The 13,233-nt window shown below is 38.7% G+C and overlaps 1 pseudogene; it reads right to left on the reverse strand.

Moving 5' to 3' along the window:
• Positions 1 to 3,259: 3,259 nt before the first annotated feature.
• LOC124087384 (F-actin-capping protein subunit alpha-2-like) lies at positions 3,260 to 12,693 on the reverse strand (annotated as a pseudogene).
• Positions 12,694 to 13,233: the final 540 nt, after the last annotated feature.

The following is a 13,233-nucleotide window of genomic DNA, read 5'->3' on the forward strand; positions in this document are numbered from 1 at the left end:
GTTCACTTGTTTATCTCCCTCACTAATCTCTTTAGTTTTAGTATCCGGGGATTAGATGTTAAGTGTCCCTTAAGTGAAATGTTTAGTATCAGAAGTGTTTGGGATTTTGCAGTTTGTTGGATTTGGGGATATCTTGGGGATAGGGCCCTAGTCTAAATTTATATATATATAAATATATAATACACACAAACACACACAAAACACATACATATGATGTATAGCCTGGAGATAATTTTATACAATATTTTTCATAATTCTGTGTATACAACAAAGTTTATGTGTTGTGCTCCTGAGTTTTTACTACAATCCATTTCATGAGGTCTGGTATGGAATTTTCCACTTATGGTATCATGTCAGTGTTCAAAATGTTTTAAATTTTGGAGCATTTTAGATTTTTGTATTAGGGATGCTCAAGTTATATATCATATTTGTCACTAAGTCTCTATGGTTTGTGGTTAGCCCATGTCTGACACACATTAGACACACTCTCTCCCTCTCCATCCTTCCTTCCCTCCCTCTCTATTGTTTCAGTACTGTGGGTTGAACCCAGAGCACTCTACCTAAGAGTTATGACTATTGGCATCAGATTTGCCATTTTAGGTGGGGAGCCATTTTATCTGGAGATTCCAAAGTTTCAATTCTGAGGCAATGCTGCTTAACTCCCCGTAAGAACATGTGCGTGCTGTCAACCCCACCCCAGCTGAAACTCCTAAACAGTTTATGAGATTGACAGAATGAAAGCTAGCAGGATAGGTCTAAGGTTCTCTAGAAGTTTGTGCTTCAGAGTTGTATATAAGAACAGGTCAAACCTAGATTTTATTTAGAACCACATTTTTGCTTTACTTCTTCATCTTCCTGTCTTGCTTTCCTCATGGGATATCTTCTCACAATGCTTTTCTAGAGGGACTGGCAGTGCAGCTCAGTGGTAGAATATTTCACTAGCATGAGCGAAGCCTAGAGTTTCGTCTCCAGTGCTACAACACAAAAAGAAACAAAACAAAACAAAAAGAACAAGTGTTTTCCTAACAAATCACTTGCCCAGTCTCTGCTTCCATGAAAACAAATTTAAGACACCCATGTTTGTACAAAATAACGTACAAGATTATCCATTGCTTCATAACAGGAAAAGACTTCTTTTTTTGGTGGGTCTTGAATCCAGGGGCATTTAACCACTGAGCCAAAAACTACTAACAAACTAAATCTTCATCCCTAGGTTTTGTGTTAAAGTTTAGTAATGGAAGGCATGCAATATTTACTGTTTAGCTATTGCAAAGAATGAGCTGGATAAATTCACATTTGTTCCCTAAGAGAGAAACTATGTTGAGGGACATGGCAAGAAGCAAACTTTCACTGTACATTTTAAATAATTTTTGAGACATTTAGACATGTTATGTGATAGTCAAGCCAAAGTGACTCAATTTTGTTGAGTAACTCCACTTTGTAAAACAGCCATGCCAAATAAAAAGGTCATGACTGGGGCAAGTTGGTTTTCCTTTTGTTGTAGAAACCCTCAAGAACACTGGGCTCTGTTTCTGTAACTGGGGTGACTGGGCTAATTGTGATTGGCTAAGCTTCCCGCCACCTGACTACGCTCTCCCACTTCTGTAACTTGACTTGCTTGCATTGGCTAAACCCCCAAATATCCCTTTTGTGGCTTTCAAGCTTAAAAGGAGTGCCCTTGCAATTGTTTGGGGCTGATCTGGAACAGACTTTATGTTCCCTGTCAGTTGCTGCTGGTGTGCTTCAATAAAGGTTTGATTCCATTATATATGAGTGGTCTGGATGTCAATTTATGAAACCCCCGGATGTTGATTTAACTATAACAGTTATGTACTTAAAAAATAAGGCTAACATTAAAAATTAATTTAGGCTAAGCAAGTAAATTTGATCTTTAAGTGAAAATTTGTAAAATACCTATACAATCTTTCCCCCCTCCCCCTGGGGATTGAACCCAGGGATAATTTACCACTGATCTATATCCCTAGTCCTTTGCGCATATGCCAAGGAGTTGGATAACTGGGTTAAATGGTGGTTTCATTCCAAGTTTTCTGAGGAATCTCCATACTACTTTCCTGAGTTGTTGCACCAATTTGCAGTCCTACCCACAATGTATGAGTGTACCTTTTCCCCACATCCTCACCAACATTTATTGTTACTTGTATTCTTGATAATTACCATTCTGACTGGAGTGAGATGAAACCTCCATATAGTTTTAATTTACATTTCTCTAATTGCTACTAGTGATGTGGAACACTTTTTCATGTTTGTTGATTGGTTGTATATCTTCTTCTGAGAAGTTGTCTGTTCAGTTCCTTTGCCCATTTATTGATTGGGTTATTTTGTTTTTTAGTTATTAAGTTTTTTGAGTTCTTTATATATCATGAGTTCAGGATGATATATATTACAACTTGCCTTGTTATAATATATTTGTGGCTTTATGCTGAAAATAACTCAGGGACATATGGAATTCAAGCTGATTTGTGTAACTATCATAAGAAAAAAAAACATTAGATGCATATAGCTTGGCCTTGTTTTAAAAAAAGTTTAGTTGAACACTAAACTCACTAAATAACCTTACTGATAGGCTTAACACAATTGGTATAGGAGAAAATGTTTTCCCTCAAATCTCAATCTTACATTAGTGGAAGAGGTGAGAGGGAAAATTGTAGATAATTTCTTTAGCATCATATATGGCTAAGTCTATCAACCACCTTAAAGTAGAATGTCCATTATTGACCCCATTAAAAAGAATTGGGTTAATATCAAAAGTTACCCATATCATAAGTCAAAAGATAATTTTACCGTTACAATAAATAAAGTATTTTTGAAATGTTTCAAAACTTTTAACCATAAACTAGAGGAATCATCTTTTCACTGGAAGAAAGGAAGAAATAACAAAGTAAGAAATTCTTAACTCATTTTCTGCCCTCTTTGAACAAAAGAAATGAAAAATACTGGTTGATTAGCTAAGCTTTGTGCTCTCACCAACTAATTAATTGCAGTGTTTTTTTAATGGCAATAGCCAATGTTGACTGGGCAGCTTGACTGAATACTTTGGAAAGAATTTTTAAAAAATATTTTAAAAATTGTCAGTGGACCTTTATTTTATTAATTGATTTACATGTGGTGCTGAGAATTGAACCCATGCCTCACATATGCTAGGCAAGCACTCTACCACTGAGCTTCAATCCCAGCCCTGGGGGAAAAAAAAAATTTAAGTGCAAAGTCGCTAAAATGATCTGGTCATGCAATGTTCACCTTATGCATTCTGCATCTCTTTTCCAATCTTGTAGCTAAGCATTTTATTCCAATCAATCTTAGTACGTGTAACTGGCAACCGTTGATATAAGGCTTTGAAAATAGTGTCCAACATTGTCTGATAATTCTCACTGATGACAATCTGGTATTCATTTTCTGCAGCTTCTACAAACCTCATAAATTCTTTGGCTCTCTGCACCTCTGTTAGGTAATCTTGTATATCTTTACTACTCACTAGCTGAACATTACCATTTTCATTGCCGAGGTCCTAAGCTAGCAGGATCCAGGGAGTCCTGAAGTGTGAGTGACGTAGGCACAAGGAATGAGACAAGGAGTCCTTCTGTTGGAGCAATCTTCAGAGAGAGTGCTAAACTGATTTCTCTGGGTCCTTTTTTGTTCTGCTTTTTCTTATCATTATGGGTACAGAATCGTTAATAAAATGTGTAATCAATTTACAATTTTCAGATTTTCCCAGGATGTAACATTTCCTTGTTTAACAGATGCCAATCTATGTAACTAGACTCTGTGTCTCCTAACCTGTCATTAACCTTTAAGTTTAAAGGCACACCTGTACTTTCTTTCTAATCTAAGATCCCATCTAAAAGTCCCCTAAGTCTTGAACTTATAACAACCTAAAATCTATAAAATATTCTTAAAGCATCTAAAAAATCCATAGCTAAAAACCCAAGAATCTAAAAATATTTCTAACATTATTCTAAAAATGTATCTTATAAAACCTTAATTAATGCCACATTTATTCCCATAAAACTGGTTAAGCTGCTTTCTCAGAAAGTTTCTTTGTTCCTTAGTCAAAGTATGCCAGTTCTTAAATCTTTGTAATCTTTAACTAAAAGGAAGGGTCTGTACGTCAGTCCTTCTGCCACCGATATTAACTGTGCTTATCATAAATCCCTGTGTAAGGTGAAGGAGTCTATTAGAGAAATATATTTTTATTAGCCTTTTCTCCCCTGGATGAATACCATAACCTATCCTTAATCAAATAGGCTACATATGGTGGACTTCGTGCAATAGACATAATAACTATCTGCTTAGGCTTTTTGAGAGACTGAAGATATGAGCTTGGATTCTTAGTTGATATAATCAACTGTGGTGCCTAGAGTTCCTATAGCTTTTCCCAGAATGATTGTTGAGATTTGCCGCAGTCTGGCTGGGCACAAAATGCCACAGTCTGGCTGGGCACACAATCACGAGCCACCACATCTACAGCTTGTAGATTCAAACAGCAACTCTTTATTCCCGAACTCACACCAGCCGTCTACAATCACGTTCTGGGGAAATCCACGTTCTCTTCCCAAATCCACGTTCTCTGGGCTTCTATCTCCAAAGTATACTGTCTAAATCCCGTGAGAACTCAAGGGGAACTCAGGCAGCAGGATACGCCCTATTCCCAGCAGGAATAATCTTAAACCTTAAACCTGGAACCTAAACTGGGAACGCCCTAAACAGGATTATCTTAACACCGGGAACACCCTAATCTGCCTTGGTCCTTGAGCAAGGTCACGTACATTCAATGTCACTGCAACATGTCAGCAACATGGGGTATGCTGGCAAGGAAATTGTCATACCTACTTGGCTAATGGCTCCCAGCATCTCCCCCCTTCTGATTAATTAAACAACAAGCAATGTGGCTTAAGGACCGTGCCTGGTAGGTTGTCCAATTCAACATATGGTTCTTACCCGTCATGGGAAAAACTGACCTTTAGGCGTCAGCCTCCTGTCTTAGGTTGATACCACTGCAATTGGATCATACCCGTCACTGACTACCGGTCCAGCATACAGCCATAGTTGTGGATAGGTCTATGCACCAGTGGGGGGGTGAGGTTCTTTGCCTCACCTCTGTTGGCCCCCAAATTTGGCCTTGGTGCCAGTGGGGGAGTGAGGTTAATGTGGTTTATGGACCGTGCCTGGTAGGTTGTCCAATTCAACATATGGTTCTTACCCGTCATCGGAAAACTGACCTTTAGGCGTCAGCCTCCTGTCTTAGGTTGATACCACTGCAATTGGATCATACCCGTCACTGACTACCGGTCCAGCATAAGCCATTGGCCCCCAAATTTTAGACCACCACTAGCAGAAGGGAGGAGGATACAAAAATGCCACGACACCAAGCCAATTGACGGCTCCTTGGGAAAAATTGCATCACTGGTGACACCATCAGCAAAGATATGTCAGCACTACCACAATTAACATGGGGTGCGCTGGCAAGGAAATAAAAATTGCATCACTAGTGACACCATCAGCAAAGATATGCCAGCATTACCACAATTCGCTGCACCAAACGATAGTTACATAGTCCAGGCAAGTTCTGCAAGCAGTTCAAAGCAGAGGAATCTATCAATATGTCCATTTCCTCCCAAAATCCGTTTCCTCCCAAAGTAAGTTGACTCTTTGATTGAGCATTACTTGTTGAGTTCTTCACCGGCACTGGGATGGAGATAGGAATTCTGGCAATGATGCTAAAGAGACATTATCCTGAAAAGAATTATTAAATATAATGAAAAGGAAAGGTGAAAGTAAACAAACAGATCTGTTAACCTACTTTAAAAACAATCCTTAACAGCTTTTTACCTAATTTAAATTAGTAAACAAACAGATCTGTTAACCACCTTTAAAAACAATCCTTAACAGCTGTTTACCTAATTTAAGTTAAACCATTTAAATCACGTGAATAAAAAAAAATAATAATAATTTGGATCCATTTTTTCATGAGCGCTCCTCATATAAGAAATATGGACATACGCACATACAGACATACAACACAAAACACAAGAGTGTACACAAACGTACAACACATAAGAAAATAGTAAAGGCCTTGTAGCTTTACCTAGGTGAAATCTCCATTGCAATGTTTAAAAACTCCACAGTCAAAAAATAAAACTGATCAGAAAAATGTTAACCTAGGTTTGTATGAGCTCAAAAAATAAAAATAGAACCTTATGATGTGGAAAAATGCAATAATAAAATAGCTATTGAGAAAAGCATCCTGGTTAATCACTGTCGCAGATGTAAGAATGGCCAAGCTGGAGTTCTGGATATCAGCTGTTATGGATTTGAGTCAAATCATCTTCTTTTCGATCTGTAGAAACTGTTTTAGTTAATCTCTCTGGAATCCAAATGGGCTGCTGTTCTCCCTGTGGAAAAACACAAACAGACCCCCGACTCCAGACAATCACTGGGTCAGGACCTTTCCATTGTCCTGTTAGAATGTCTTTCCAAAGTACTTTAGGCTTATGTACATTTTTTGGATACATATGCCTTTCCGCAGCACTAAGTCCTGATGAATCCAAATTTAAAAAGTTTAGAGTAAAAAGCGTTATTTTAAGTTTATCTTTGGGGGATATATACCCCCTTCCAATTCCCTCTTTTTGCTTTAATAAGTATGTTTTAATAGTTTGATGAGCTCTTTCAACTATGCCTTGTCCCTGTGGATTGTATGGGATTCCTGTTATATGAGTAAAACCAAATGATGAGCAAAATTGTTTAAAAGAGGTAGAGGTATAGCCAGGACCATTATCGGTTTTTAACTGTTTAGGAACGCCCACAGTGGCAAAATTTTGTAAGCAATGAGCTATAACATCTTTAGTTTTTTCTCCGGCATGAAGGGAGCCCATCAAAAATCCAGAAGAAGTATCGACTGTAACATGTAAATATTTTAATTTTCCAAATTCTGGCAAGTGTGTGACGTCCATCTGCCAAATATGGTTAGGTATCAGTCCTCTAGGATTGACTCCAAGATTAACTTGTGGTAAAAATGTCACACAATTTTGACATTGTTTTATTATATGTCTGGCTTGTTCCTTAGTTATTTTAAAATGCTTTTGTAAAGTATTAGCATTAACATGAAACCTTTTATGAAAATTTGTAGCTTCTTCAAATGTAGAGAAAATATGTATGTCATGTGTAGTTTTATCTGCTAAATCATTGCCTAAACTAAGGGCTCCAGGCAATCCTGTATGTGCCCTAATATGTCCTATAAAGAATGGATCTTTTCTGTCCCAGATTAGACTTTGTATAGTGGAAAACAAAGAGAAAACAGTAGAAGAAGGGGAAATCCTACCAGCATCTTCAAGAGATACTATAGCATTAACTACATACTGACTATCAGAAAATAAATTAAATACAGAATCTTTAAACATCACAAAAGCTTGTAAAACTGCATTAAGCTCTACCTTTTGAGCTGATTGTTTGGGTACTAAAAATGTAAAAGTTTGATCAGGGGTAACTACTGCTGCTGTACCATTATTTGACCCATCAGTGAATATATTTGGAGCATTCATGATAGGTGTTTTTCTTGTCGTTTTAGGAAAAACTACAGGATGCTTAGACCAAAAAGACAACAAAGGATTAGATGGTAAATGATTATCAAATGAAACATTAGATTTACACATGATTATTGCCCAAGTATTTAACTCATTAGCTAACTCATCAAATTGATCCATAGTATATGGAGTAATAATTTTATTGGGAGAAATTCCAAACACTCCCTTCGCTGCTTTTATTCCTTTGAGTATTAATTGTCCTACAGCCTCAGGATACCTAGTAAGAATCGTGTTAGGAGAATAAGATAAATGTATCCACAATAATGGACCTTCTTGCCAAAATACTCCTGTAGGAATATTTTTTGTTGGTAGTACAATAAATAATAAAGGCAAACTTATATCAATTCTATCCAAATGTATGTTTTCCATATGTTTCAATAATTTTTAATGCCTTTCTTGCTTTAGGAGTTAACATGCGGGGTGAATTTGGATCTGATGGACCTTTTAGAATATCAAATAAAGGTCCCAATTCTCCTGTTGGTATACCTAGATAAGGCCTTATCCAATTTATGTCTCCCAATAACTTTTGAAAGTCGTTAAGTGATTTGAGTTGATCTACTCGTATTTGAATTTTTGGTGGACGGACCATGGTTGAGGATAATAGAACTCCTAAATAATTAATTGGAAAATTTAATTGTACTTTATCTATTGCTATCTCTAGATTATAATTTTTTAATAAGTTTGTAAGTGTGGCATAACATTCCAGCAATATGTTTTTATCTTTATGTGCCAATAATACATCATCCATATAGTGAAATATTTGTAGTTCAGGATTTTGATTTCTAAGTGGCTGGATTGCTTTGTTAATATATATTTGACACATAGTTGGACTGTTAGCCATCCCTTGAGGGAGTACTTTCCATTCATATCTCTGATCAGGACCTTCATGATTTAATGCAGGGATAGTAAATGCAAAACGTGGACTATCCTCGGGATGAATTGGAATTGAAAAAAAACAATCTTTAATATCTATAGCTAAAACATGCCAGGTTTTTGGCAAAGCAGACAATTGAGGAATCCCTGATTGAGCAGGTCCCATAACAACCATCTCATTATTAATGGCTCTTAAATCTTGCAATAATCTCCATTTACCAGATTTCTTTTTGATGACAAAAATGGGAGTATTATGGGGAGATATGGAAGGTTGTATATGTCCTTCCGTTAATTGTTGTTTGACCAGATCATGGGCTACTTGTATCTTTTCTTTAGTCAGGGGCCACTGAGGAACCCACACTGGTCTTTCTGATTTCCAAGTAATTTTGATTGTCTCAGTGGCCCTTTCTGAAAATCCAACCCATGTCTGTCTGTTCCTTGATCTATTTGTACTGGTGCTGCTATACCTTGCCCTTGTTTTCCTAATCTTTTTTCTTTCCTAAAGCCTTGTCTAGCCCTAGTAGTGGGCGCATTAGGATTGATGTTATTTGTTAACGTCAAACCTAATTGATCTAGGACATCTCGTCCTCATAAATTTATAGGAAGATGATCCAATACATATGGCTGTATAGTTCCTTCACATCCTTCAGGATCCTTCCAATCTAATATCATAGAACTTCTATGGGGATTAGTCGCCACTCCTAGGCCTCGAAGCGTTTGAGTGGCTTGTTGTAATGGCCAATGTTTTGGCCATTCTTGACGAGATATAATGCTAAGGTCAGCTCCTGTGTCCAGTAGCCCATTAAACTCATGAACTTGAATATTTAGTTTTAGCATTGGGCGAGAATCTAAATTTAAAGACAACATAGCCCAATCTACACCTGTGGAGCCTAATCCCCTGGAACCTCTTTCTACACTATGACTAGGAAATTTATTATGTAGGCTGGGTATTATTAACAACTGTGCTATTCTATCTCCAGATGAAATTACTGATATACCTCTTGGAGAACTAGCTATAATTTTTATTTCACCTACATAATCGGGATCAATTACCCCAGGACTTATCATAAGTCCTTTTAATGTAGATGAACTACGTCCCAATAATAAGCCTACTGTTCCTTGGGGAAGAGGTCCTTTTACTCCTGTGGGAATGATTTGAACTCCCATCTCTGGAGTTAATACTGCTCTGGCAGAGGCACAGATGTCCAACCCTGCGCTCCCTCGGGTTTGTCTGATGAGGGATTTAATGGACAATGTGTCCTGGGCACTACCCTGATGGTGTTGCTGGGATCCTCCACTGCCCCGTATATTTGTGGTTGTGGGCCCCGGAGCATTGGGCCCCCCTGTCCGTTTTTTGGCAATGGAGCCTGATGCCTTTCTCCACGATATCTTGGATAAATACCTGGTCTTTGTCCGTTTTTTGATAAGGGAGTACCTTCTATGGTGGTTTGAGAACGGCATTCATTAGCCCAATGTCTCCCTCTACGGCATCGTGGGCAAATACCCGGTATTCTATTCCTTTGATACCTACTTTTGTTAAACCCTCCTCTTATGGGGCAATTCCTTTTAAAATGTCCTGTTTGTTCACAATCATAGCATGTTTTTGGCCTGGCATCTAAAGCCTGTTGTACTGCAGCTGCCAAGACTTGCCCTTGTTCATTAATATCTCTACATAATTTAATATATGTGTTTAAATCTTCATGTCTCCATGGTCTAATAACCTCTCTGCAGCAACGATTTGCTTGGTCATAAGCCAGTTGTTTTATTAATGGCATTGCTTGTTCTGTATCCCCAAAAATTTTGGCAGCCGTTTGAATTAGCCTATCTACAAAGTCAGCGTAAGGTTCATTAGCTCTCTGTATTACCTTAGATAGCTGACCTTGTAAATCTCCATGTCCTTGTAAAGTCTTCCATGCCCTAACTGCGTCTGCAGCAATTTGTGCATATATAGCAGGATCATATTCAATTTGTTGCCATTGACCCTCATAAGGTCCTTTTCCTAACAACATATCTAGATTTCTTTGAGGGTAACCGGCTGCTGCATTTCGCCTAGCTGTCTCCGTGCAAAATTCCTCATTGGCAACCTTCCATAACAAATATTGTCCTCCATTTAGTACAGATTTACACATGCTAGCCCAATCTGCTGGCGTCATGTCCAAGTTAGTAATGGACTCAACCATGCTTACCGTGAAGGGAGCTTGGGGACCATAGGTTGTTACAGCCTCCTTTAACTGCTTCACTGTTTTAAAATCTAAAGCACGGTGAATTCGCTGCCCTCCTGCCTGTTCAAGTACAGGGCATGTTAATCTTTGAGGTCCTGTCTCAGGATCCCATTTATCAACTACGGGGTTTGAGGGCCACTCAGCTGTCTCCATCGGTGGGGCTGTTGGTTGAATTACGCCCTCTTGTGATAAAATGGAGTTAGTAACAGCCTCCTGTTGTGGCCTTTTTCCTAACAACCCCTTTTCCTTTAAATTTTCTTCCTCTGTCTGACTAGCTCGAGAGACCTTCTCTTTTGCTTGATCTAAAATGTCTTTCTCCATGGTCTGAACCTCTAACAATTTACTTAACATCTTTTCGGTTTGTTTTTTACTAATTTCTAATCTACTATAAAGATAACGCAACCCAATAAGATAGCACAAAACAAAGCCGAAACTGAATGAAACAAAAACGGAATAAAAAATCGTTGTATCAATTTTCTCTTCCTCAGGGCCGACAAACTTCAAACCTTTAGTCAACCATTTTTTCCAGTTTGCCTGAGAAATTTCTAGGGATAGGCAGCTTGAAACAAAAACAAGATAAATCAAAACAATAACACATTGTTTTTTGAGTTGGTCACCCATTCTTTCGCTCTTCCTCAGGGGCGAGCAATTTCACTTACCTCCAAGCTTCAGAAGTTCCCCGTACGGGCCGCCAAATGCCGCAGTCTGGCTGGGCACAAAATGCCACAGTCTGGCTGGGCACACAATCACGAGCCACCACACAGCTTGTAGATTCAAACAGCAACTCTTTATTCCCGAACTCACACCAGCCGTCTACAATCACGTTCTGGGGAAATCCACGTTCTCTTCCCAAATCCACATTCTCTGGGCTTCTATCTCCAAAGTATACTGTCTAAATCCCGTGAGAACTCAAGGGGAACTCAGGCAGCAGGATACGCCCTATTCCCAGCAGGAATAATCTTAAACCTTAAACCTGGAACCTAAACTGGGAACGCCCTAAACAGGATTATCTTAAAACCGGGAACACCCTAATCTGCCTTGGTCCTTGAGCAAGGTCACGTACATTCAATGTCACTGCAACATGTCAGCAACATGGGGTACGCTGGCAAGGAAATTGTCATACCTACTTGGCTAATGGCTCCCAGCAGAGATTTTTCTGTTTTTTCCTCAATGTCCTGAGAGATAGTAAGACAGCCTTTAAGGCATGAACCACCTGTTATGTTCTGGCCATCTAGAATTTGATTTAGTTTAGCAATAAGTATATTCATGTTTCCTGTGAGGTTTATGAGCATAAAAATAAAAAGTCCCAATTACATAAAAAAGGGTCCCATGGTTTCAGTTTCTCACAAGTGTGGCCTTGCCAGCACTTTCAGTGGGAGGGGGAACAACGCCTTCACCACTTCATAATAATGAACCTGAACATTCAAGATGCCAACCACCTGAGTGACCCAAGGAAAGATTGTAAACTTCCATTCTGACCTCCAACAACCATTCCAATTTTTTTTTGCTTGCTACTGATGGCACTCTATGTATGCAATAATGGTTTTCTGTCCATTGATTTTTTTCACTATACACAGTACAGACCCCATTTGGGTAATGTTCTTTCATGTAAGCTTGATGAACAGTTCCTACTGAAGTTCTCCATGATTCTATTGCATTTTCTGCTTCATAAGGTCTTAGATCAGTTGCTTCCTTTCTTAGGTGATCAAATTTGAACAGATTGTGATTTTTTGGATCCCAAAACTTTCCATTTCCCAAGTTGCCATGTTCTGTTATCAATACCTCATGATCATAACCTTCAGTTTTTACTGGAGTAACTGGTCCAACTTATACTGTGCAAATGCATGGACTGTTCTTTTCCTGAGAAGATCATCATTATTAAGCAGTAACCAAACATCATTAAAGACCTCATTAAATTCTCCAGGAGGGACATGAATGATGAATTTTGCTGCTATAAGTACCTTTTCCTCATCAGAAAACTTCTCCTCCAAGTCTGCCATCTTCCTTCTGGCAAAAACCATGGCGGCCACTGCAGCGGTCACCTGACTTCCTCCTTTCTGCCCCCAATCCTTTTTATTTTTATTTTGAGACAGGGTCTTGCTTAGTTGATGAGGCTGGCCTCAAATGTGCAATCCTCCTGCCTCAGCCTTCAGAATTGCTGGGATTACAGGGAGATGACACTATGTCTGGCTCACTTGTCTTTTAACACCCATGTTTCTCAAGAGCTAGCCTTGGGCTGCCTTCTCTTCTTACTTTATGCTTCCTCTTGGGTGTTACTATCCACATCCATGGCTTCAGTGTCATTTATTGGCAAATATGTCCCCAACAAAACTCCTCTGAACTCCTATTTTCAACAGGACATTCAACATTTCCCCTTGGATATCCCAGCAAGTAACGCTACCATTCAGCCTATTTCTCCTTACAGGAGCCTGGGGACCACCTTTTTTTCCTTTGCTTTTAATTATCTCTCTAATTTGTTCAGTTCTTTCCATCTCTACTGTTGCCACCTTGATTTTAGCTACCTGATAGTTTCTCACCTG

The sequence above is a fragment of the Marmota monax genome, unplaced genomic scaffold (assembly GCF_021218885.2).
Source record: "Marmota monax isolate L192 unplaced genomic scaffold, Marmota_monax_Labrador192_F-V1.1 WCK01_AAM20220418_F8-fsc00012, whole genome shotgun sequence".
Taxonomy (NCBI): Eukaryota; Metazoa; Chordata; class Mammalia; order Rodentia; family Sciuridae; genus Marmota; species Marmota monax.